This window comes from Coregonus clupeaformis, unplaced genomic scaffold, assembly GCF_020615455.1.
Source record: "Coregonus clupeaformis isolate EN_2021a unplaced genomic scaffold, ASM2061545v1 scaf1981, whole genome shotgun sequence".
NCBI classification, from domain to species: domain Eukaryota; kingdom Metazoa; phylum Chordata; class Actinopteri; order Salmoniformes; family Salmonidae; genus Coregonus; species Coregonus clupeaformis.
The window spans coordinates 41,396-68,525 of NW_025535435.1; the positions used below are offsets into that span (position 1 = coordinate 41,396).

The following is a 27,130-nucleotide window of genomic DNA, read 5'->3' on the forward strand; positions in this document are numbered from 1 at the left end:
CCGGTACAAAGGAGTGCAATGGAGAAGAATGTTCAGTTTTTTCTAAACTGGTTGAATGGCTATTTTTAGGACCAAATACTAAACTTTGACTACTTTAATAAACATGTAAGTGAATTTGACCAAATACTTATGACACCTTCAAACAGGGAGACTAGAAACATAAAGTACTTTCTTTTCTAAACGATAATAGAGATATTTATGAAAATACCATAAATTAAAAGGTGACATTCTGTACTGTCGCCTCATATGAAACATTTGATCTCAAATCCAAAATGCTTGAGTATAGAGCCAAATGAAAAGTTTTAGCTTCACTGTCCAAATACTTACGTGGTGGAGTGTAGGTTCATGCAGGCATTTTTTTTATTCAAATCTACAAATGTTTCCCCTCCAATCACATATTAACAACACACACACACACACACACACACACACACACACACACACACACACACGACAGCTGGGAATTGGACCCCTAACAGTGTCATTGAGTAGCATGTGATATATTCAGCTCTGGAAGCTAATTAGGTAACACCACGGCTGAAGGTAGATCCGAGGTGTTAAGTTGTAAGGCACCTCTATGCCCCCTGCACAGGTCTTTAAGGAGGGGAACTCTCTCTGGCGATGACAACTACTTATTACCACCTTGTTGACAGCTTGTAGACAGCTTTACACTAATGCATTGACAGCTATCTCGACCTTTAAGAGAGTGTTACTACAAATCAAAGACCTTATGCCCTTAGGCTCAACTCCTTATTAAGTATTCTACATAGGTTACTCTAAACACATTAGCCATCACATTACACAGGTTATTATAACTTTTTCAAGAGGAAAGTACTCAGGAAATGTAATCACATGTATCTATTAATGTACGAATGTCCTTGAGCTTCTCTATGCTCACCTTCAGTGAACATTAGAGGAGTCAAACTTTATTCCAAACATCTCTGATGAATAAATAATATGTGATGACATATGTCAATGATAATCATACTGCATTATGCTGTACATCCAATTACACACCATTCAAGTCCATAAAAACTGAAATAACTATCTGAAAACAGGTTATGAAATTAAATCAGGATATTGTAACTTATCTTTCAGCATTTTGGGACTAATGGTACACTAAGAAAGTACATCCAATAAGCTGTAAAGACCTGCTGCTTGCTATTGTCAATCCAAATCTACCTCAAAATAAGAAACTCAGAAGTAAAACAACATGGGGAATGCTTTCAATGCATCCTCTGTCCACCCTGGAATAGCCTGTTGTTACAACCAGCCTGATAGGTCAAAGAGGTATACACCTCTAGCCCCAAATACAGATATTTTGAAATAAGCTGTCTAATTTATGTCATGACATAGCCCATCTCCATATACGGCTGAGTAATAGTCTTTATAAAGAGTGATGGAGACCAGGGGAGACAGACCAGGGGGAGATACAAGGCACCGGACATCCTGGAGGTAAGCATATAGAGGCAGAGGAGGCCAAAGATAATCATTATAGGACCTAAAAATATTTATAACCACACATAACTGGTCAGTTGACTGATATTGGTATTTGTATGTCAGTTTCATTTTCAGTATAAATTATTTCTACCAAACGTATTCAAGGGGTAACCAACAACTGGTAAGAATCATAATCTTCTAAAAAATAAGTTCTACAACATGCCTCATAATGGTTTGAGTGAAGTCTTTAAATGTGTTTCATGAAAATTATAACAGTTTGCCAAATTTGTAATGCAAACATTTTGGTATCTGTACACATCAATCTAGTCAACTTGCACAGATGTACAGACTCTTTTGTTGATGAGTTTTCCTGCAATGCACGAAATGCTGAAGAGCTTCGTGATTTACATAATTTAACTGAAAACCCACACTAACAGACGGTTATATTAACAGTATTGCACTTTTCATGTAGCCTACTTTTGGCCAGCTAACAGCCTAACCACCGATCAAGCAACATTATGGACTAAACGTTACAATCCTGTTGCTACAGGATTGTTTTGCTTTGACAATATAGGTCAAATTAAGATCCTCCATCTGTATATGTTGCATAACACATCTCTCCTGTACAGTAATTACATGTTGTCAGTGTCATCACTATTTTAGGCTTATATTTTAAAGTTCTATTGTTTGGTCCATGACCATTATGCTATGGTACAATATACTACTCATATACAATATATATGTATACTTAGTGATACTAGCATACCATTTTACAATTAACTTAGGTCTTTAGTGGAAAATGTTTGGGACCACATTTTTTATTTACATTATGCATTCCAAAACTGGTTCCATAGAGAACACTAATACAGCCCAGGAGCCCTAAAGTTGTTGATGTATTTAATGTTATTTAATATTAATGCTTTACACTGATATAAGATTATTACCACAATAATGCATGGTTCCCTTTGTCATTAACAGAATAAAAATATAAAACTATCAAAATGTGGTTGATATTGTAAAAAATACTGTAAAGTATGAATATCTAAATGGTTGTGCTTTCTTAAGTTTGAGAAATATTTGTCATGAGAATCCTAGTATACAACAAACCATGGCAACAGTGAGAGGACAGCCACATGTAAATCGGGAAGTTTAGCAAATTCAACCTAATAATAATAGATACATACCTGCACAGATTTAAGAATGGGGGACGCGTTGATGGTAGAGTTTGGGGCTGCGTTAACTCAATCCCTGTACTGTATGTAATATGTACATATGTATGTATTCAATGCTCTGTTCCTGCCTTTACAGGTTTAAGGATGGGGGACAGTTTGATGGCAGAGTTTGGCGCCGCAGCGTCCTATCTGCGTAAGTCAGACAAGGAGCGTATGGAATGCCAGACTAGACCCTTTGACATAAAGAGAGAGTGCTATGTGCCTGACCCTGAGGTTGAGTACGTCAAGGCCACAATCACCAGCAGAGATGGGGCTAAAGTCACTGCTGATACTGAGTTTGGAAAGGTAAATATTTTAGTGAAAAACATTTCTGGAAATCATAAGATAATACATTTTTGCTATTAGGATAACTCTATGTTTTGATGAACTATTATTTATTAACTGAATTGAGTTATGCGCTTTAATGTTTACTATTCAAATTATTCTCACAAGAGATAATAAAAAGCAGAATCCTAACTTGAGATCTTTAACTTTCATGCAAATCAGACATTACATGTAAATGAATAATTTGTGAAAATTCAACACTGTGTGTAATCAATCTCAAGTTAGGATTTGTCTCAAATGGAATACCTCTACACCTTGAAAATGTAACAAAACAATTTCATTTTATTTTCCTTTAGACTGTTACTGTGAAGGAGGACGACGTCCACCCCCAGAACCCGCCAAAGTTTGATAAAATTGAGGACATGGCGATGTTCACCTTCCTGCACGAGCCCGCTGTGCTGTTTAACCTCAAAGAGCGTTACGCAGCCTGGATGATCTACGTAAGTAATGACCCGTCTGCTAATATCTCCATTAAATCAAACCTTCATTCAATGCATGAAACTAAATCTGCAGCATCCCCCTCGTCTTCCACAGACCTACTCAGGGCTGTTCTGTGTCACTGTCAACCCATACAAATGGCTGCCAGTGTACGATCAGTCTGTTGTCAATGCATACAGAGGCAAGAAGAGGAGTGAAGCTCCACCTCACATCTTCTCCATCTCTGACAATGCCTACCAGTACATGTTGTCAGGTAGAATATACTTTCCATTTACATTGACATAAAATGACATTTATAAATGACACATTTACTGATACTTCTCTTTCAACAGACAGGGAAAATCAGTCTGTTCTTATCACGTAAGTACATCAACCAAAGGTTATATCCATTTGAGGCTATTTCAAATTAAGAGGAATTCTGAGACATCAACATTTGTATTTTCAATCCCAGTGGAGAATCCGGTGCTGGAAAGACTGTTAACACCAAGAGAGTCATCCAGTACTTTGCCAGCATTGCTGCTGTTAGTGGAAAGAAAAGTGCATCAGATGAAAAAAAGGTAAAATAGAATGCAAATGTGTGCACCGCTGCTGCTAAATCGTGGCCACCACAATTTCTTTTGTTGACTTTTTAACTAACAATCACTAAAATAAAAACGAAATAATCAGGGAGAATCTAAAATTCCCAAAATGTCATGTCATGGGGCCCTCATTGATTTTTTAAAATAATGTTTGAGTCACTCAGATAGCATAAGAACAAGGCATAAGCCATGGCATAATGTGTAGAATTGTTGAAGGAAATTACCTTTAAAACTGAATAAATAATAATCTCAGCCACATGGCAAAATGTATAGAATTGCAGAAAATTTGCTTTGAATCTCTAAAACCACGCCATTTGCCACTCCCCCAACATTCTTCATGGCTGAATGAGAATATGTTGACAAAATAAAAAATGTGTTCATACAGATTTTTATTGCATCATTTTAACACTATATGGTTGTTGGTTTGTAGGGGACCCTGGAGGATCAAATCATCCAGGCCAATCCTGCACTGGAGGCTTTTGGTAATGCCAAGACCATCAGGAATGACAACTCCTCCCGATTTGTAAGTTTGGTCTTTGTTTGCATTTAAATATCATTTAAATCTTATCAAACATGTTCAACTTATCTGTTATCTTCTGTGTTTGAATTTTATTAGGATCTGGATTTTATTTCAATATAATTACTTGATGTCATGACGTCAGCTAATCTGGCTCAGGTCCATCAGCTAATCTTCCCTTTTGGGACTGTATGTGTACAACAGAGCTGGGTTTAAATAGTATTTATTTACTTTTAAATACTTTCAGTGTTTGATTGAGCATGCATAGTGCACCAGATAGGTGGGATTTAAACTTTTAGGACTATTCCATCAGTTCCATTACACCATGCAAGATCAATTATGTGTTATAAGGTATTCAAAAAGAAAACAAATACTACTTGAACCCAGATGTAATGTGCTCATTAATTTCTGCTTTTACAATAACTTCCAGGGTAAATTCATCCGAATTCATTTTGGAGTCACTGGGAAGCTTTCGTCTGCTGACATTGAGACTTGTGAGTACAATACTCAATTTGCCCAGGTTTGAACAGATCTCTTTGACAGGAAAAACATTAATACCAAAAGCACTTTCCATACTGATCAGATCTTCTGGAGAAGTCACGTGTAACTTTCCAGCTCAAGGCTGAGAGAGACTATCACATCTTCTACCAGATCCTGTCCCAACAGAAACCAGAACTGCTGGGTGAGTATTGAATCATCAAACTGAGTAGGGTTGAGGTCAATTCTGGATTAAACTGAACATTTCTGATTAAATCCAATTAAATTCTTATGATGTAGCCAGCCCAGGCAGTGTGCTACCCCCATCCCCCAACGTAAAACTCACAACACAATATAGGTGATTTATGTTGGAACATTTCCTTTGTCCACGAGAAAGGTGCAATTATTTAAATGCCATTTAAGCACACAACACTGAAATTCAATGCACACAAAACAATCTCCAGCTGCAGTTTTTCTAAACTCGATTAGGACTAATTTGTCGACCTGCCTATGTATAATATAACACAATGCCAATGAACACAAATTAAACTGAGCTGTTCAATTATTTTCAGAGATGCTACTCATCACCAGCAATCCCTATGACTATGCCTTCATCTCCCAAGGAGAGATTGCTGTAACTTCCATTAATGATGCAGATGAGCTAATGGCTACTGATGTGAGTAAAATATGTACATACTATATACTGTATATCCAATAATATTCCAACCCCTTCTCCAATTCAAAACAATTACCTTTAATTCGGAACTAGGATGCCTTTGATGTGCTGGGCTTCTCCCAAGAGGAGAAGAATGGCATGTATAAATTGACTGGTGCCATCATGCACTACGGCAACATGAAGTTTAAGAATAAGCAGCGGGAGGAGCAAGCAGAGGCAGATGGCACTGAGGGTGAGTGCTGAGGATTTACTAGGCCTAATCTGTTTCTAGGAAACTGTCCCTATGTGTTTATGTTGAGGCTATGTTTTGGTATTTTATTTTCTTAATATTTTGTAGGTGTACTACTCTATTGGTGCACTGGCAAAGAAAATTTACGAGAACATGTTCCTCTGGATGGTGATAAGAATCAACCTTACATTGGACACTAGAACGCTTCGCCAGCACTACATTGGTGTGCTGGACATTGCTGGCTTTGAGATCTTTGAGGTGAGTGTTTGATGTAAATTTGATTTTTTTAAAGGACACATCATGAAATGATTTAACTAAAACATTACAGCTGACAAAATAAAGTAACTGAACTTCCTTCCAGTTCAACACCTTTGAGCAGCTGTGCATCAACTTCACTAATGAGAAGCTGCAGCAGTTCTTCAACCACCACATGTTTGTGCTGGAGCAGGAAGAGTATAAGAAAGAGGGCATCGTCTGGGAGTTCATTGACTTTGGCATGGACTTGGCTGCCTGCATTGACCTCATTGAAAGGGTTGGTGGCTTCAGTTGTGCAGTAGTTTATATGATGTGTACAGAGTATTCTTTGAGATTTCAAACATTACAAGGGCAATCTTTATAAATGTGCTTCAATGACAAATTATTATTTTATTTATTCACAATGCTTTTCCCTTAGCACTAATTTATTTTCATTCATTCCTTCCACTAGCCCATGGGTATCATGTCCATCCTTGAAGAGGAGTGCATGTTCCCCAAGGCCAGTGATAATACATTCAAAGCTAAGCTGTATGAAAACCATCTGGGCAAAAATGCATGCTTCCAGAAGCCTAGGATTGTTAAGGGTAAACCAGAGGCCCATTTCTCCATGGTTCACTATGCTGGCATTGTTGACTACAACATTGGTAACTGGCTGGTGAAGAACAAGGACCCCCTGAATGAGACTGTGGTCGGACTGTTCCAGAAGTCAAGTCTTAAGTTCCTGGCCAACCTCTTTGCAAACTATGCTGGTGCAGAAGGAGGTACTATGTGTTTCTATCTGCAAAGACTACAACACACTAAAATAAATAGCAATCCACAGTATATGATAGTAGCAATAATAGTATATTTGAATTGTTATTTCATTATCATACAGCACCTGAAGAAAAAAGCGGCTGGAGGAAAAAAAGAAGAAAGGCTCTTCCTTCCAGACTGTGTCTGCATTTGCACAGGGTAAATCTGAGCTTAAATCAATATATTTCGGATGTTTTCACATAGAAGATTATTAACAAATGTATTATATTTGCACTATATTTGAGATGACAGTATGTTGTGGATTGGCATGTTAGCATTAAATGCCACTGTGACTTGTAAGGTACTTGGAGACTCCTTCACTGATGGAAAATTCAACATTTGTCATACTCACAGGAGAACTTGGGTAAACTCATGACCAACTTGAGGTCTACTCACCCTCACTTTGTACGTTGCATCATCCCCAACGAGACCAAGACTCCTGGGGCCATGGAGAATCCTCTGGTCATGCACCAGCTGCGCTGTAACGGTGTTCTGGAAGGCATCAGGATCTGCAGAAAGGGCTTCCCCAACAGAATCCTGTATGCTGACTTCAAACAAAGGTAAAAATAATTATTCATTTCCTTTCCAAAATAAATTCAACTGCTTACCTATTCAGGTGTTCCATTTTTGAAGATAATTGCTTTCTAATTTAAATTCAGATACCGCATCCTCAATCCAAAAGCTATCCCTGAGGGTCAGTTCATGGACAACATGAAGGCATCAGAAAAACTGCTGGGCTCTTTGGATATTGACCACACCCAGTACAGATTAGGACACACTAAGGTAAATTATCTAATGGTGCGTTCGTAACCAACTGGGAAGTGGGAATTTACCACATACGACTCTAAATAACCCACTTGAACTCCCCTCCAACTGGTAATTACTAGTGGGGAAACTTCGTCTATCATTCTGAGCTCCCACTTCTTGCATATGCTGACCTCTTGACGTCACCTACTAAGGAAATGACCTCGAAAACAGCATTTTCGGACAAAACATTACTTATAAAAAACAATCTATTAATATGGATGTTACTTTTAGTTTATGGATTACGTAGCTTGTAGGCCATTAATCACTTGGCGTTTCTAAATGAGTTCAAAGCACGTGCATCCAGCTGCTGGTATTTACGACTTCACAACTGGTAAATTCACACCTCCCACTTGGTTACTGAAAGCTAGCATAAATTGCAGGATGGAAAAGTAGCAGTAATTATGGGGTCTAAGCAGTATATTACCAATACTCCACCATCCAGCCAACCTGAGCAATGCCTCTTGAAATAACTGCTGCTATATGACTGATCATGCTTATCTCATGTCATCTGTCTCTAGGGCAAATGGGTCAAGTCAAGATATATACATTTATACTTGGTATAGGGCCTCAACGTCGTAGATCCAGATCTACAGTAGCAATTAAAAGCCTAGTGGCCATCCTGTTTGAGATGGACTTTCTGTTTTTAAAGACCTTGCCAAATTTAGTAACTCTTGGTCAACATGCTGGGTCTGAAGTTGTAAAATCAATTGCTCAGTACAGGGAAAATAGTGGTCAATATATAAATCAGCAATCTAAACATGACTGCCAAGATTTGTAAATCTGGGGGATACCACATTCAAATTATTTATGGTCAACTGTCAGAAAAATACAATCCTACTAAATACAAGACGATCCATGCACCACATTATCTCCTTTGTGTATCTTTAGGTGTTCTTCAAGGCTGGTCTCCTGGGTCTACTTGAGGAGATGAGAGACGATCGTCTCGCTCTTATAATCACTGCGTTCCAGGCCAGATCACGTGGTCTACTTGCCAGAATTGAGTTCCAGAAAATGGTTGACCGCAGGTAGAAATGAGAATAGCTTAAACTTTTGCAGAGAATATGTTATGGGTGAGGAATGGCTATATTAACTATATTTTATTACAATTTTGTAGGGATGCCTTGCTTGTGATCCAATGGAACATTCGTGCCTTCATGGGTGTCAAGAATTGGCCCTGGATGAAGCTGTACTTCAAGATCAAACCTCTGCTGAAGTCAGCAGAGACTGAGAAGGAGATGGCCAACATGAAAGAAGAATTCCTGAAGCTTAAAGAGGCTTATGCTAAATCTGAAGCCCGTAAAAGGAGCTGGAAGAAAAGATGGTGTCCCTTCTCCAAGAGAAGAATGACCTGCAGCTCGCTGTCCAAACTGTGAGTAACTTTAACTGCACTACAGTTATTTTGCTACAGTCACATCTTTGGTCAAAATGGCCTTTCTAGTTAGCTTTTAGCTAAGAGCTAACAAGAGAGAGAAGAGACATGATTTGCTAAATAGATACATACAATCAGTAGAGCATTTGTCGATCATTTGTAGTGTCACCAAACAAACTTCTGAGCATTGGAGAATTCGACATACTTACAATATATTGACACATTGACAGCAAGAAGACACAATTGTTGATGCTGAAGAGAGATGTGAGGGTCTGATCAAAAGCAAAATCCAGCTTGAGGCCAAAGCCAAAGAGCTGACAGAAAGACTGGAGGATGAGGAGGAGATGAATTCAGAGCTAACTGCTAAGAAGAGGAAGCTGGAGGATGAGTGCTCAGAACTCAAGAAGGACATTGATGATCTGGAGCTCACTCTGGCTAAAGTGGAGAAGGAAAAGCATGCCACAGAGAACAAGGTAAACGCTTTCTTGTGTTGTTAAAACTCAAATTAATTAGTTTTTAGAAAGTGTAATGACAATGTTCTGTGTCCTTAGGTTAAAAACCTGACTGAGGAGATGGCAGCTCTGGGACCGAAATCATTGCCAAGCTGACCAAGGAGAAGAAGGCGCTGCAGGAGGCTCATCAGCAAACGCTGGATGACTTGCAAAGTGAGGAGGACAAAGTCAACACGCTGACCAAAGCCAAAGCCAAACTGGAACAGCAAGTTGATGATGTGAGTATCAAATAGGAATTCATAAAAATTACAACAAAATTAGTTATATCCTCAAAATATGCTACAGTAAATTGGTTACTCTGAATATTGGTCAATATATATTTTATCAGCTTGAAGGGTCTCTGGAGCAAGAGAAGAAGGTGAGAATGGACCTTGAGAGAGCCAAGAGAAAGCTGGAGGGAGACTTGAAGTTGACCCAGGAGAGTCTAATGGACCTGGAGAATGACAAGCAGCAGCTGGAGGAGAGAATGAAGAAGTAAGATCACAGATCAAAACGTTTTTACAAAGTATTATTCAATAAAAAACACTAAAAATACATATTCTTCTCAACAGGAAGGACTTTGAGATGAGCCAACTCAACAGCAAGATTGAGGATGAGCAGGCCTTGGGTGCCCAGCTTCAGAAAAAACTGAAGGAGCTGCAGGTAATTCAAGACAATTGTTGAAAAAAATGTACTTGTTAAAGTTACATTTTGAATAGATAAATTGAATTCCTACCATTTCAGGCCCGCATTGAGGAATTAGAGGAAGAGCTGGAGGCTGAGAGAGCTGCCCGTGCCAAGGTGGAGAAACAGAGGGCAGACTTGGCCAGAGAACTAGAAGAGATCAGTGAGAGGTTGGAGGAGGCTGGTGGTGCTACTGCTGCCCAGATTGAGATGAACAAGAAGAGGGAGGCTGACTTCCAGAAGATGCGCAGAGACCTTGAAGAGGCTACTCTGCAGCATGAGGCTACAGCTGCCACTCTGAGGAAGAAAAATGCTGACAGTGTAGCTGACCTGGGAGAACAGATTGACAACCTTCAGAGAGTGAAGCAGAAGCTGGAGAAAGAGAAGAGTGAGCTCAGACTGGAGCTGGACGATGTGGTCTCCAACATGGAGCAGATTGTGAAGTCCAAAGTATGTGGTATCATTGAGCAATCTAGAAAATGTATGCTTTTTCTCAACATGCTTTTTAAAGATGCAATCTTGTGATGCTGTTCTGTCATTCAAAAACAAATCTGCTTTTAGACAAACTTGGAGAAAATGTGCCGCACTCTAGAGGACCAGATGAGTGAATACAGGACGAAAGCTGAGGAAGGACAGCGATCCATCAATGATTTCACCATGCAGAAAGCAAAGCTTCAAACTGAGAATGGTATATTAACAAAAAACCTGGACATTCACATGAACAGCCACAATAAATAACCAGATTAAGTAATATAATTTAAAATAATTTAAATTGCATGAAAACAGGTGAACTTGCCAGACAGTTGGAGGAGAAGGATTCTCTGGTCTCCCAACTGACCAGAGGTAAGCAGTCCAACATTCAGCAGATTGAAGACCTCAAGAGACAATTGGAGGAGGAAGTCAAGGTATTTAGACAAAGAATGCAGTGTCCTTTATCTAACCACATTTATCTTCCAGCATAATTACAGATCCTTTTTCAAATTTCCTTACCAGGCAAAGAACGCACTTGCCCATGCAGTGCAGTCTGCTCGCCATGACTCAGATCTGCTGAGGGAGCAGTATGAGGAGGAGCAGGAGGCCAAGGCTGAGCTGCAGCGTGGCATGTCGAAGGCTAATGCTGAGGTGGCTCAGTGGAGAACCAAGTATGAAACTGATGCCATCCAGAAGACTGAAGAGCTTGAGGACGCAAAGTAAGGATGTTTTCTTACTTTCTCTTATTTTTCAGGCTATTGAACCTTGGCTGAAAGAGCGATACACAAATGTACATGATGAATAATACATGGATTACCTGTTATACAACCATTTGGACAGAAAAAAAAGTCAGCTGTTCTGAAATGTGTTTCTCATCTATGCCAATCTAGGAAGAAGCTGGCTCAGCGTCTGCAGGATGCAGAGGAAGCTGTGGAAGCTGTAAATGCTAAATGTTCATCCCTGGAGAAGACTAAACACAGACTCCAGAATGAGATTGAAGATCTCATGGTGGATGTGGAGAGATCCAATGCAGCTGCTGCCTCTCTGGACAAGAAGCAAAGGAACTTTGACAAGGTAAGAAAAAAACATATGTAATACACAAGTCCTATTAGCCTTCGTTATAGTACATGAGGGGCGGCAGGTAGCCTAGTGCAGTGGTTTTCAACTGGTACGTTTTTGGAACACTCACTTATAAATGTGTCATTTGGAATGCACATGGAATTTTGGCTTGGGAGTACAGTGCTTCCAGAATGTATTCATACCCCTTGACTTATTCCACATTTAGTTGTGTTACAGCCTGAATTCAAAATGGATGAATTAGATTTTTTTTCTCACCCATCTACACACAATACCCCATAATAATAAAGTGAAAGCTTGTTTTTAGAAATGTTTGCACATTTATTGAAAATTAAATACAGAATGATCTCCTTTAAATGAGTTTTAAGACCCCTGAGTCACTACTTTGTAGAAGCACCTTTTGCAGGGATTACAGCTGTGAGTCTTTCTGGGTAAGTGTAAAAGCTTTCCATACCTGGATTGTGCAACATTGCCCATTACTGTTTTCAAAATTATTCAAGGTCTTTCAATTCGTAGTTGATCATTGTGAGACAACAATTTTCAGGATGTTCAAGTAGATTTAAGTCAAAACTGTAACTCTGCCACTCTGGAACATTCACTGTCTTCTTGGTAAGCAACTCCACCGTAGATTTCAAATCAAATCAAATGTTATTCGTCACATGCGCCGAATACAACAGGTGTAGACCTTACAGTGAAATGCTTACTTACAAAATAAGTGTTAAGTCAAAAATAGTTAAGTAAAAATTACAAATAATGAAAGAGCAGCAGTAAAATAACAGTAGCGAGGCTATATACAGGGGGTACCGGTACAGAGTCAATGTGCGGTTGCAATACCAGTCAGTGATGCAACCAGTCAGGATGCAGCTGTAGAACCTTTTGAGGATCTGAGGACCCATGCCAAATCTTTTCAGTCTCCTGAAGGGGAATAGGCTTTGCCGTGCCCCTTCATGACTGTCTTGGTATGTTTGGACCATGATAGTTTGTTGGTGATGTTGACACCAAAGACTTGAGGAGCTATCCAAAGCGACTACAGTCAACATCACAAGGCTCACCAGCTGAGCTACAGAGGACCACAACTTGAAGCTTTCAACTTGCTCCACTACAGCCCCGTCGATTAAAGTCCCTGGCCACTCTGGATAAGCGTTTTCCTGTTTGCTTATGGCCTTATACAGTTCATTGAGTGTGGTCACCAGTAAAGCACCCCCACACCATCACACCTCCTCCTCCATGCTTCATAGTGGGAACCACACATGCGGAGATCATCCGTTCACCTACTCTGCGTCTCACAAAGACACGGCAGTTGGAACCAAAAATCTCAAATTTGGACTCATCAGATTTCCACCGGTCTAATGTCCATTGCTCGTGTTTCTTGGCCCAAGCAAGTCTCTTCTTCTTATAGGTGTGCTTTAGTGTTGGTTTCTTTGCAGAAATTCGACCATGAAGGCCTGATTCACGCAGTCTCCTCTGAACAGTTGATGTTGAGATGTGTCTGTTACTTGAACTCTGTGAAGCATTTATTTGGGCTGCAATTTGAGGTGCAGTTAACTCTAATGAATTTATCCTCTGCAGCAGAGGTAACTCGGCTTCTTCCTTTCCTGTGGCGGTCCTCATGAGAGCCAGTTCTATATCGTGAGCTCCGCCCCCATAGGGGAGCTCTGCTCCTATTGGTTTACCCACTGCCCTAAGGCAGCATCAGCCTGAGACAAAATTATGCACACACCTGCAGCCAATAGGAGTACAGGTGTCCCTATAAGAGGGATGCCTCCCCTCAATCAGCCTCCCTTTATCTTCAGCGACTGGACTAGACTGAAGAAGCCAAGAAGACACGAAGAAAAGACTCAGGACAAAGATACGCCGTCGATTTTCCAGTTCATCGACGTCGTCCTAGAATGAGCACACCAGGAGATTTTCCACCCCCCAAAAGCTCTTTACAGAGCTCAATGCAGATGCTCCTCCATGGCGGCCGGTGACTCCCACGACTTATGTTTCGTGTGTTTAGGGTCCCTGCATGCCAAAGAGGGCGTCTGCAGTCCCCCTAATTGCGCCTCCTGCGCCCTCCTTTCTGTAAAGGAGAGGAAGCAGCGTTGGGCGTTTTTTAGGGAGGATATCCCCCTAGAGGACGTGCTGTTGATTTTAGCCTCTGCTTCAGAGGCGTCATCTGACCGCGCAGACTCGGGACGATAGGGACTTTGAGGATGAGGCTGACATTCTAATGCAACAGTCAGACCCCGTCCCTCATACCTTCAAGCCCCCTATCCTTTGGATAGAGAGAGGGCTGGTAGTTCCTATGGCGATGACGACACGGGCTCTGAGAAATCAGAAGCCCTGTCCTTCGCTGCAGCATCTCTGAGAGCGGATTTTCCGGGTCTCATAAGAGAGAGCTGCCAGACGGTTGGAGATACCGCTGCCCCTATTCCCTCCGCCCGGAGGTTGATTTAATGGAGGGCGGCCCGTACTCCAGGCCAAGAAGAGCGGCAGAGCCATTGGCTCCTGCCATGCCTTCATTGGCCAAATACGTCGAGGGCTCATGGGAGGCACCTTTAGCGGTGCGTTCGCTGGCTAAAACGTACCTCCCATTCACTAGAGTGGAGGGAAGGTTCCAGGGCCAAAACAAAGGAATCCCCAGGTTAGAGAGCGCCATGGCAGCCTATCTCGTACCGGGTTCGAGTCCTTGGCCCTCTTCCAAAAAAGCCATGTTGCCATCTCAAAAGGACCGCCTCACAGCGCAGCTGTTAGAGAAGTCCTTTAATTTGGGAGCCCAAGCTGTAGCAGCAGCTAACAATATTGCCCTCTTGGCAGCCGCTCTGTCCCGTTTAACCACGGGTAAGACAGAGCTGGAGCCAGAGGAGGTGGAGGAGGCGTCCAGGATTTCTGGCGCCATCCTACACCTAACACAGGCATCGGCCGTCTGCTCGGGGAGGTCCATGGCCACCTCGGTGGTCGCGGAGTGACACCTCTGGTTGTCTTTGACGACCATGAAGGAAGCAGACAGGACGTCCCTCTTGAACGCCCCCCTCTCTGACGACGGACTTTTCGGAGTCGCCGTCAAGGAGGCGACGGAGAGGTTTTCAAGACTGGACGAGGAGAAGAAGCAGTTGGCCAGACACTTGCCATTGGCAAGGAGGTTAGGCCCTGCGCCGTCACAAGGACCATCGACTTCCGCCCCCCAGAGTAGACAAGGGTCTACGGCGAGGCGGCGTATCCGGCACCAGTCGGCGGCCACAGGAGGCAGGAGAGCGGGCCCAGCCCCCCCAGTAGCCACGGTGGCCCCGTTGCAGCCGGCAAGGGAGGTGGTGAAGACGCCGACCTGGGCCCCCAAGGGAGGCCACAAGAGGAGGCGCACATGATGGGACGCGGGGGAGCGGATGGAGGTCACGTCATCTTTGAACGCGACCACTGTTTCCCCCCACCCTTCGGTTGAAGGGATGGGTGATGATGCTTATGCTGTTGTTGATGTATGTAATAAAGAGTTGGCTCCACCTGACTTTGTCAAAAAAGAGCCCCTTTTCCATAATACGTCCGAGAGCGTTCAAATCTCACCCTCTCTCACCTACCACTCTAAACGCCGTTTAGCCCACCAGGGGTGCGTTGCTGAACAGGCAGTTAGAGTAGGTACACATAACACTTCAATAAGAAGTGCGTCACAGAGCAGACAGCAGTCTCTGTCAGATTCTGACATGATGACGCAGTCGCTATTTGGGATGGCGCACTATCACAGACCAAGGTCTCTGTTAGTGCGATTCAGACCCATGCTGCGTTCACGGAGGGCCCGATTACCACGGTCACGACGGTGCCCAGTGTATCGGCGCCCCCCACTTCTCTCTGAACGCGCCATCACTCACCACACTGAGCGTAGTTCAGCCCACCGAAGGTGCAGAGCTGAACGCACACAGGAGGTGAAAGGAGAAAAGATACCGAGACGCTGTCTTGGTATATCTCAAAGAGACCTCACATTACAGACTCCAAGGAGTGTTGTAGTGAGTGCCTCTCATAGCAGGCTACAGCCTCAGTCAGTTGACATGAGGACACAGCCACGGTTTGGGGATGGCGCACTATCGCAGACTAGGGTCTCGGTTAGTGCGATTCAGACCCACGCTGCGTTCACGGAGGGCCGGATTTCGAAGGTTACGGGAATAACTGACGTATCTGAGCCCCCACTTCTCACAGAACACGCTAATACTCACACAGAGTGATTCAACCCACCAGAGGTGCAGAGTTGAACACACACAGAAGGTGAAGGCTAAGAAGGTATCAAGGCGCCGCCTTGGGTTACCTCATAGAGACCTCATATTACAGACTCCTAGGAGTGTTGTAGTGAGGGGCTCTAATAGCGAATTGCAGACATCTACGATGACGCAATCGCTTACTGGGGATGGTGCCCTGTCGCAGGCTGTGGCCTCGGTCAGTGCAATTCAGACCCGTGCTGCGTTCACGGAGGGCAGGAATTCGACGGTTACGAGATTAACCGACGTTTCTGCCCCCTTTGGGTTCAGAACGCACCAATGTTTCCTCTCCCTTTCATGGGAGGCCCGCCTTGGGCTGTTCCACCTCCTCAGTGTCGAGGAACAGCGGCGGCAAGGGCCATAGAGGAATACAGGTCCTTCCTACTGAATGTACCACAGCTTCGCGCTCGGCCACTTTCTCTGCATTGCTGGCAGTGGCAGCGAAGCTGCACCCTCTCACGCTGGCTAGAACAGACGTTGCAGAAGGGTTATGCTCTCCAATTCCATCGGACCTCACCCCGTTCAGGGAGTGGTGGAGACGGTGATGAAAACGCCAGAAAAAGTGGCCGCTCTGGTTTCAGAGATTACGGAACTTTTGGCGAAGGAGGCGGTCACAGTGGTTCCCCATGAGCAAAGGAACAAGGGGCTATATTCGCCCTACTTCCTGGTGGCCAAAAATATGGGGGGAATGAGGCCGATATTGGATTTACGCATTCTCAACGAGAGCGTAACCAAACGGCCCTTTCGAATGCTAACGACAAAACGTCTACTGGAATGTGTCCAGAAAGGAGACTTTTGTATGAGCATAGACCTAAAGGACGCGTACTTTCATGTGCCGGTACAGCCGCGTCACAGGAAGTTTCTGCGATTCGCCTTTCAAGGGGTGGCGTACGAATACACGAGGATGCCATTTAAGTACGCCCTGGCACATCACACATTTTCCAAGTGTGTGGAGGCGGCATTGGAACCGTTGCGTCGTCAGGGAATACGGCTATTAGCCTACCTAGACGACCTACTGGTTCTCGCCCGTCAGCAGAGCTGGCGATCACTCACACAACACAGACAGTGATTCATCTCACACGTCTGGGGTTCGCTGTGAATTGGAAAAGAGCGCCCCCTGGCCCAGTCATCAGATTGTCTACCTGGGGATACAGCTAGACACTGTAACGATGAGGGCTCGAATTTCGGACCCTCGAAGGGTAGCCTTGTTGCTAGCCCTGAGGAAGTGTCGTCCGAATCACACGGTGACGGCGCTGTCGATCATGTCACTCTTGGGTCTCATGTCGTCAGCCCACTCTGTGGTTCTGCTGGGACTCCTGCACATGCGCAGGATACAGCGATGGTTCGCCCAACTAAGACTAGACCCAGTGCGTCAACGTCATCGGTTGGTGGTGGTTCCCCTCTCGCTCAGTGCAGATCTGAACTATTGGAGAAACTCGCGCGTTCTCACGCACGGAGTCCCGATAGGCAAAGTGTCCTCCTACATCCCAGTGTATGGGGAGGGACATGTCAGACCCAAGCGATAGGAGGTGTGTGGCCTCCTTCGAGTCGCCACATCAACCTTCTCCAAATTTGGGAACAGTTCGGGAGAGCCGAGGTGGATCTATTCGCGGGCGATTTCAGCTTGTCATGAGGGGTTTGGCAGAGACAATGTCTTTAGCCACCCTCTAGTGAAACGTTTCCTTTTAGGAACGCGGCGGCTTAGGCCAACACCTAGAGCCACGCTTCCTCAGTGGGATTTGGCTTTGGTACTCGAAGCGCTATGTAAGTCGCCGTTCGAGCCATTGAATCAAATACCCCTCAAGATGCTGTCTATTAAGACAGCACTGTTGCTCGCTTTGACTACGGCTAAGCGTGTTAGTGATTTGTGTGCTCTTTCGACGAGACCCGACTGCCTAGCCATTAATGGCGATCTGAGCAGAGCGGTGTTACGTCCTAACCCGGCATTTGTGCCGAAGGTTATTAGGAGTTCATATAGATCACAGACCGTGGAGCTGTGGGCCTTTTCTCCTCCTCCTCATAGAGAGAGGAGTGAGGAAAGGCTCCATCGCCTGTGCCCGGTACGCGCCTTGGCGTGTTACGTTGAGCGCACAGCAGCGATTAGGTCATCGCCTCAGCTGTTTGTGTGTCACGGTGCGGCTGCACTAGGGAGACCACTTTCGAAACAGCGTCTGTCTCATTGGCTTTGTGAGGGCATTAAGACAGCTTACGAGGCAGCGGGGCGACAATTGCCTCAGGGTATCAGAGCTCACTCCACTCGTGGAGTAGCAGCTTCCACTGCCCTTTTCAGAGGAACAGGGGTAGAGGATATATGTAGAGTGGCGTCATGGTCAACACCGTCTCCATTTATCTGTTTCTATCTCTTGGATATGTCTTCTAACTCTTTGGCTCAGTCTGTACTCAGCGTGGCTGAAGGGAGACTTTGAGCTAAATGGAGAGGAATGCAGGACTGTAGAGACAAGGTCTCTTTCAGGTCCGCTTATGATAGAAGGACATATTTTTGGCATGACTCCTGACTGACAGGTTTCAGTACAGTAGAGGGCATGTATTGATCTGCCCACCAGTGATTCACTGGAGTGGGGCGGCATGATGAGGGATAATAGTGGTAACTTGGTTACGATGCTATTAGACCGGTCATGTTTATTTGACGGAATGTGATGTCATCTATCTGCTGGTTCAGATTAGTATGAATCATGTTCTGGGATCTGCCCACTAATCTCTGGAGTTCCATTGATTGAGTGAGGCGGCCTAACGTATACACAATGTAGAGTGACACGTTGTGTCATTCCATTAGTGGTCGGTAGTATTGTAACAGAATATGAGGTACCATCTATCTGCTAGTACAGATTAGTGTGGCTTATATTCTGGTGATCTGCCCACTAGTCATTGGTGTTGCCATTGGACTAGGTGGGGCAGGTTTTTAACCGATGACGCAGTATATGGTGACACTTGTAAGGTTACAGTGGTCACAGTACTGCGGGACTTGGTTTGCAGCCATTGCTAGGCCTGACCTTTTCATTTCGATGGGAAGTGTTGGGCTCGGCAGGGAGTACATTTTGGGAGCGCTACGCTCCGCCTTAAAACCAATAGGAGCAGAGCTCCCCATGGGGCGGAGCTCCACGATATAGAACGATTAGTTACCGGAGTGTAACTCCAGTTCTATGAGTGGAGCAGAGCCCCATAGGACTTAAGGCCCTGCCGACCCTCTCTAGTCTCGCTGAAGATAAATATCTCGGGAGGCTGATTGAGGAGGCATCCCCTCTTATAGGGACACCTGTACTCCTATTGGCTGCAGGTGTGTGCATAATTTTGTCTCAGGCTGATGCTGCCTTAGGGCAGTGGGTAAACCAATAGGAGCAGAGCTCCCCTATGGGGCTCCGCTCCACTCATAGAACTGAAGTTACACTCCGGTAACTAATCGTTTCATCATAGCGCTTGATGGTTTTTGCGACTGCACTTGAAGAAACTTTCAAAGTTCTTGAAATTCTCCGGATTGACTGAACTTCATGTCTTAAAGTAATGATGGACTGTCATTTCTCTTTGCTTATTTGAGCTGTTCTTGCCATAATATGGACTTGGTCTTTTACCAAATTGGGCTATCTTCTGTATACCAACCCTACCTTGTCACAACACAACTGATGGGCTCAAACGCATTAAGAAAGAAGAAAATCCACAAATTAACTTTTAACAAGGCACACCTGTTAATTGAAATGCATTCGAGGTGACGACCTGATGAAGCTGGTTGAGAGAATGCCAAGAGTGTGCAAAGCTGTCATCAAGACAAAGGGTGGCTACTTTGAAGAATGTCAAATCTAAAATATATTTTGATTTGTTTAACACTTTTTTGGTTACTACATGATTCAATATGTGTTATTTCATAGTTTTGATGTCTTCACTATTATTGTACAATGTAGAAAATAGTAACAATAAAGAAAAACCCTTGAATGAGTACAGTGAGGGAAGAAAGTATTTGATCCCCTGCTGATTTTGTACGATTGCCCACTGACAAAGAAATGATCAGTCTATAATTTTAATGGTAGGTTTATTTGAACAGTGAGAGACAGAATAACAACAACAAAATCCAGAAAAACGCATGTCAAAAATGTTATAAATTTATTTTCATTTTAATGAGGGAAATTAGTATTTGACCCCCTCTCAATCAGAAAGATTTCTGGCTCCCAGGTGTCTTTTATACAGGTAACGAGCTGAGATTAGGAGCACACTCTTAAAGGGAGTGCTCCTAATCTCAGTTTGTTAATGTATAAAAGACACCTTTCCACAGAAGCAATCAATCAATCAGATTCCAAACTCTCCACCATGGCCAAGACCAAAGAGCTCTCCAAGGATGTCAGGGACAAGATTGTAGACCTACAAAAGGCTGGAATGGGCTACAAGACCATCACCAAGCAGCTTGGTGAGAAGGTGACAACAGTTGCTGAGATTATTCGCAAATGGAAGAAACACAAAAGAACTGTAAATCTCCCTCGGCCTGGGGCTCCATGCAAGATCTCACCTCGTGGAGTTGCAATGATCATGAGAACGGTGAGGAATCAGCCCAGAACTACACGGGAGGATCTTGTCAATGATCTCAAGGCAGCTGGGACCATAGTCACCAAGAAAACAATAGGTAACTCACTACGCCATAAAGGACTGAAATCCTGCAGCGCCCGCAAGGTCCCCCCTGCTCAAGAAAGCACATATACAGGGCCGTCTGAAGTTTGCCAATGAACATCTGAATGATTCAGAGGAGAACTGGGTGAAAGTGTTGTGGTCAGATGAGACCAAAATCGAGCTCTTTGGCATCAACTCAACTCGCCGTGTTTGGAGGAGGAGGAATGCTGCCTATGACTCCAAGAACACCATCCCCACCGTCAAACATGGAGGTGGAAACATTATGCTTTGGGGGTATTTTTCTGCTAAGGGGACAGGACAACTTCACCGCATCAAAGGGACGATGGACGGGGCCATGTACCATCAAATCTTGGGTGAGAATCTCCTTCCCTCAGCCAGGGCATTGAAAATGGGTCGTGGATGGGTATTCCAACATGACAATGACCCAAAACACATGGCCAAGGCAACAAAGGAGTGGCTCAAGAAGAAGCACATTAAGTTCCTGGAGTGGCCTAGCCAGTCTCCAGACCTTAATCCCATAGAACATCTGTGGAGGGAGCTGAAGGTTCGAGTTGCCAAACATCAGCCTCGAAACCTTAATGACTTGGAGAAGATCTGCAAAGAGGAGTGGAACAAAATCCCTCCTGAGATGTGTGCAAACCTGGTGGCCAACTACAAGAAACGGCCCGCCACAAGGAGTCGCTAGAGCACGATGACCAAGTAAATCCCCCCCGGCCAATCCCTTCCCTAACCCGGATGACGCTGGGCCAATTGTGCACCACCCTATGGGACTCCCATCACGGCAGGTTGTGACACAGCCTGGGATCGAACCCCAAGGCTGTAGTGATGCCACAACACTGCGAAGCAGTGCCTTAGTCCGCTGAGCCACTCGGGAGGCTGCAGAATGTTTTATCCTGTCAAAGTGTGCCATGATTCAAAAAAGGTTGGGAACCACTGGCCTAGTGGTTAGAGAATCTAGCCAGAAAACCTGGTGCGGAGTGAGCTGGCAGCCGTAGGATTGCTGGCATCATCCTACATCCTACCATCACCTGCCGTTGTGGCCTTGAGCAAGGCACTTAACCCCATAACCCATTGCTTCCAGCCCTTGTGTGTCTCAGGGGTTGGCTTGGGAGCATAAAGACACGTTTTCGTTCTCTGTAAGTTAATGGACAATAAAGTACTTAATCATACACTGTATTCAAACTACTTAAAATACCTGTATGATTTTCAGGTCCTGGCTGAGTGGAAGCAGAAGTTTGAGGAGTCTCAGACTGAGCTGGAGAGCTCCCAGAAAGAGGCCAGATCTCTCAACACTGAGCTCTTCAAACTCAAGAACTCTTATGAGGAGTCTCTGGATCATCTGGAGACCCTGAAGAGGGAGAACAAGAACCTCCAAGGTTAGAGCATAATAATTAATGGCCTATATAACTTAGTCAATAAAATATTTATATGTTATAGAGATCAGTTATCCCAAAAATATTCTGATGTACAACTATATTTTTCCACAGAGGAAATTTCTGACCTGACTGAGCAGCTTGGTGAGGGAGGAAAGAGCATCCATGAGCTGGAGAAGATCCGTAAACAGCTAGAGCAGGAGAAGGCTGAGATACAGTCTGCTCTAGAGGAAGCTGAGGTGAGAATAGAAAACATTTACAGATTGTGAAAGTACCAGAATTTAACCAAGATTTTACAAACTATGGGTGGCTGTGTTCTCATAGGCCTCCCTAGAACATGAGGAGGGCAAGATCCTGAGGGCTCAGCTGGAGTTCAGTCAGGTGAAAGCTGACATTGAACGGAAGATGGTGGAGAAGGATGAAGAAATGGAGATGAATAAGAGGAACCAGCAGAGAGTTGTGGATACCCTGCAAAGCTCCCTGGAGTCAGAAACTCGCAGCAGGAACGAAGCTCTCAGGCTGAAGAAAAAGATGGAGGGAGATCTCAATGAGATGGAGATTCAGCTCAGCCAGGCCAACAGGCAGGCATCCGAGGCCCAGAAGCAACTTAAGGGTCTCCATTCCCATCTGAAGGTATTACTTACACACCATTGAATTAAAAACATTGCTTGTGCATTCAGAAAAAAGCCAAACCACACTGTGAAACAATACAATAAATATAGTAAAATCAATTCTCTCTACAGGATTCTCAACTGCAGCTGGATGATGCTCTTCGTAACAATGATGACCTGAAGGAGAACATTGCCATTGTGGAGAGACGCAACAACCTGATTCAGGCTGAACTGGATGAGCTGAGAGCCCTGGTGGAGCAGACTGAAAGAGGCCGCAAACTTGCTGAGCAGGAACTGCTGGATGTTAGTGAGAGAGTTCAGCTGCTCCACTCGCAGGTAAGACAGTAACATAGAACAATTAGTGTTCTCCTTAAAGCTGGAATCCTTAATGGTGAAACTGCCACGTCTGTTTGCGATATTACAACAACAAAAGTTACTGCAAATGACAAACACTGTTTTTTTCAGTTTTGATATCATTGCAAGCACGATAAAACAGCAGAAAATGTACTGTAACATGTTGTGTGACGCTCCTCTACTCTGCTTTGTCAACAAAACAATAACAATGGCGGTTGCCGCTGTTTCCCCCTACTACGGATTCCATCTTTAAATGTCTGCTACTTGAGGTATGTAGAGGTAATATACAAATAATTTGTCATAAACATGTGTAGAACACCAGCCTACTGAGCCAGAAGAAGAAGCTGGAGGGGGACACATCCCAGCTTCAGAATGAAGTGGAGGAGGCTGTGCAGGAGTGCAGAAATGCTGAGGAAAAGGCCAAGAAGGCCATTACTGATGCTGCCATGATGGCAGAGGAGCTGAAGAAGGAGCAGGACACCAGTGCTCACCTGGAGCGCATGAAAAAGAACATGGAGCAGACCATCAAGGACCTGCAGCACCGCCTGGATGAAGCTGAACAAATCGCCATGAAGGGTGGCAAGAAGCAGATCCAGAAGCTGGAGGCCAGAGTATGTGTCTAAGCTACATTCTCTTCTATTAATTCAATGTCACATTTCATATTTCTAGTCATATTTCTAGCTTCAATATTGAAAGTACTGGTAACTAACAATGTAATTGGAAATGGTGTGTTAACGTTGATCATATCTTTCTAGGTGAGAGACCTAGAGAGTGAAGTGGAAATGGAGCAAAGGAGGAGCAGTGATTCTGTGAAAGGAGTCCGTAAATATGAGAGACGCATCAAGGAGCTCACATACCAGGTACATCATAAACTTTAAGTTGACAGGGCACAATTAACTTTAAGATGCTCAGAATCACATGTAAGATACATATACAGTATTACTATTTTTTCCATTCTTTTTGTGTGCAGACTGAGGAAGACCGTAAGAATTTGAGCCGTCTGCAGGACCTGGTGGACAAACTGCAGCTGAAGGTCAAATCCTACAAGAGAACTTCAGAGGAGGCTGTAAGTAACCTTCTATCATCCAACCGATGCATCTGTAAATTTCAAATTGTTTTTTATCCTAGAAACTTTAATTATATTTAACATTTTTCACAGGAGGAACAAGCCAATGCCAATTTGGGCAAGTTCCGTAAGATTCAGCATGAACTGGATGAGGCAGAAGAGAGGGCTGATATTGCTGAGTCTCAGGTCAATAAGATGAGAGCCAAGAGTCGTGATGCCGGCTCCAAGGTCAGTAAAGTTACTTTTTCAAGAGTCCTAAAGGATCATTTGCAGACTTCCCTTGTACTGTAGTGTCCCAATGTACAGTGCCTTGGAAAAGTATTGATACCCCTTGGATTTCTTCACATTTTATTGTGTTACAAAGTGGAATTAAAATAGATTTAACTGTAATTTTTTGTCAAGGATCTACACAAAATACACACACAATCTATGCATACTCTGTAATGTCAAAGATGAATAGAAATGGAAGTGTTCAGCTCCCTGAGTCAATACATCTTTGGCAGGGATTATAGCTGTCAGTCTTCTTGGGTAAGTCTTTAAGAGCTTTATACACCTGGATTGTGCAATATTAGCCCATTATTCTGTTCATAATTATTCAAGCTCTGTCAAGATGTTAGGGATCATGGCTAGACAGCAATTTTCAAGTCTTGCAATACATTTTCAAGCCGATTTAAGTCAAAACTGTAACTTGCCCCAATCATACAGCTTTGCATTTAGGCAAAAAAAAGTATATTCCTTTGCTGTGTTTTTTTATTTTTGTAGTATTCATTTTGTTCTGTATATTTGTATTTTTCTTCTATGTAATTATTGTGGAGTCACTACAATGTTGTTGATCCATCCTCAGTTTTCTCCCATCACAGCCATTGAACTCTGTAACTTGTTTTAAATCACCTATGGCCAAATGTTGACACCCCTGAGCTGTTTCATTCCTGTCCTGCAGCTCAGTTCAGAAGGACGACTTTGATGTGTCTGGATGGTTTAATACATAATCCACAGTATAAAATATTAACTTGACCATGCTTGAAGAGATATTCAATGTCTGATTTGTTATTGTTACCCATCTACCAATTACTGCACCTCTTTAGCAGGCTTTCGAAAAGCTCCCTGGTCTGTGTAGTTAAATCTGTGCTTGAAATTCAATAGTTGACTGAGGGACCTTGCAGATGTATGTATGTATGGGGGATAGAGGAAGGGTTAGTCTTAAAAAACGTCATGTCAACTCCTATTTCACAATGTTACTCCTGAAATGATTTAGGCTTGCCTAAACAAAGGGGCTGAATATTAATGCCACAACTATATTTTAGTATACAATTTGTATTAATAAACAATCAAATTTGATCCCACTTTGTAACACAATAAAATGTGAAGAAATCCAAGGGGTATGAATACTTTCGCAAGGCACTGTACACGAAAAAAGCCTTAACTTTGATAAGCATTAAGGCATATTTCATCAACTAGCTATTCATATTATCATTATATATATTGTTATTCATAATTGATAACAATGCATGTTTATTCATTTGCTGCCATATATTGTGTTCTAAAACTATACAGGACAAGATCAAGGGACATTTTCATTGAATGCTAATAGTCAGAATGGTGTCATGGATTTATTTTCCATGAACATTTTGGCTAAATCGTTGTATTTAAAATATAGAAAAATGATATCAATAATACCTCCGGACGAGGACCAACATAGCTGATAATGTTTTTTGAGAGGAGTTCCCTTTTAATTGTGGCTAAATCTAGAATTGTTTTAGATCACTCCTTGAATCTGTGCGGCAAACAGCTTTAACAGTTGTAACTCATTTCTGTAATACTGTAGTTGAAGAGCAAAATGTATTAGTGTTTTTTTATTCTTTAATTGGACGTTATTGCTCCTTTTAAACATTTGGTAAACTCTTAGAGTTGGCTATTACACAGTAAAGAGAATCAGATACATTTACATTTACGTCATTTAGCAGACGCTCTTATCCTGAGCAACTTACAAATTGGTGCATTCAACTTATGATTGCCAGTGGGACAACCACCCAAATAATAATAATAATAATTATTATTATTACTTTTTTTAATGGGGGGTAGAAGGATTACTTTTATACTATTCCAGGTATTCCTTAAAGAGGTAGGTTTTCAAGTGTCTCCGGAAGGTGGTCAGTGACTCCGCTGTCCTGGCGTCATGGGGTAGCTTGTTCCACCACTGGGGTGCCAGAGCAGCGAATACATGTTTAGTATCTGTATGGGGACAGCATGATGTTCATAGTGTATTCCATACCATAATACACATACCTGTTGAAGTTTCCCATCTGCTGTCGGCACCAACAAAGCACGCTGGATAACTCTGAAAGGCATATTATTATTATTATTATTATTATTATTATATATTTTAAGGACACAGTATATGGCAGGATAAAATATTTTCCTTTACACAGTAGTATTCAAATCTTCTAATAATCCATCTATCTTCTCTGTCACAGAAGGGAAAGGATGAGGAGTGAGGCCAAGAGTTGTGATGCTGACTCCCAGGTCAGTTATTTTAATGAAAATATTCATAATTTGTAAATTCCCTCGGTATGACAACCGCCTCTACCTCAATAGCTCTGTAAGTATTTGATGTCCAACAGCCATACTATTATTCACATTCTATATATATATTTTGAATATTGTATAGGACAGGATCAAATATGAATTGGATTATTGTTCAGAAACATAATTTCAAAAGCATATCTTGGTTTCAGTGGTCACTTTCTGTACTATGGCAAGCAAAATTGTTTTTTATAAATGATTTATTGGAATAGTTGATGGTAAGATTTACATGAAGAACAGTATTTAATCAGACATTTTTCAGAAAATACAGAAGAACATTTTCTCAACCTTTATTTATCTTCTTTGTCACAGAAAGGACATGATGAAGAGTGAAGCTCTCGGATGGACCTTTCTGAAAATCTATTGACTGTAGTGCTTTAGCCTTTCTTTATTCTCCATGCAACATGAGAAGAATAAAGTCAATTTAAATT

General features: G+C 42.9%; 1 pseudogene; it reads left to right on the plus strand.

Annotated features, from left to right (window-relative positions):
- Positions 1 to 2,756: 2,756 nt before the first annotated feature.
- LOC121569144 lies at positions 2,757 to 27,130 on the plus strand (annotated as a pseudogene).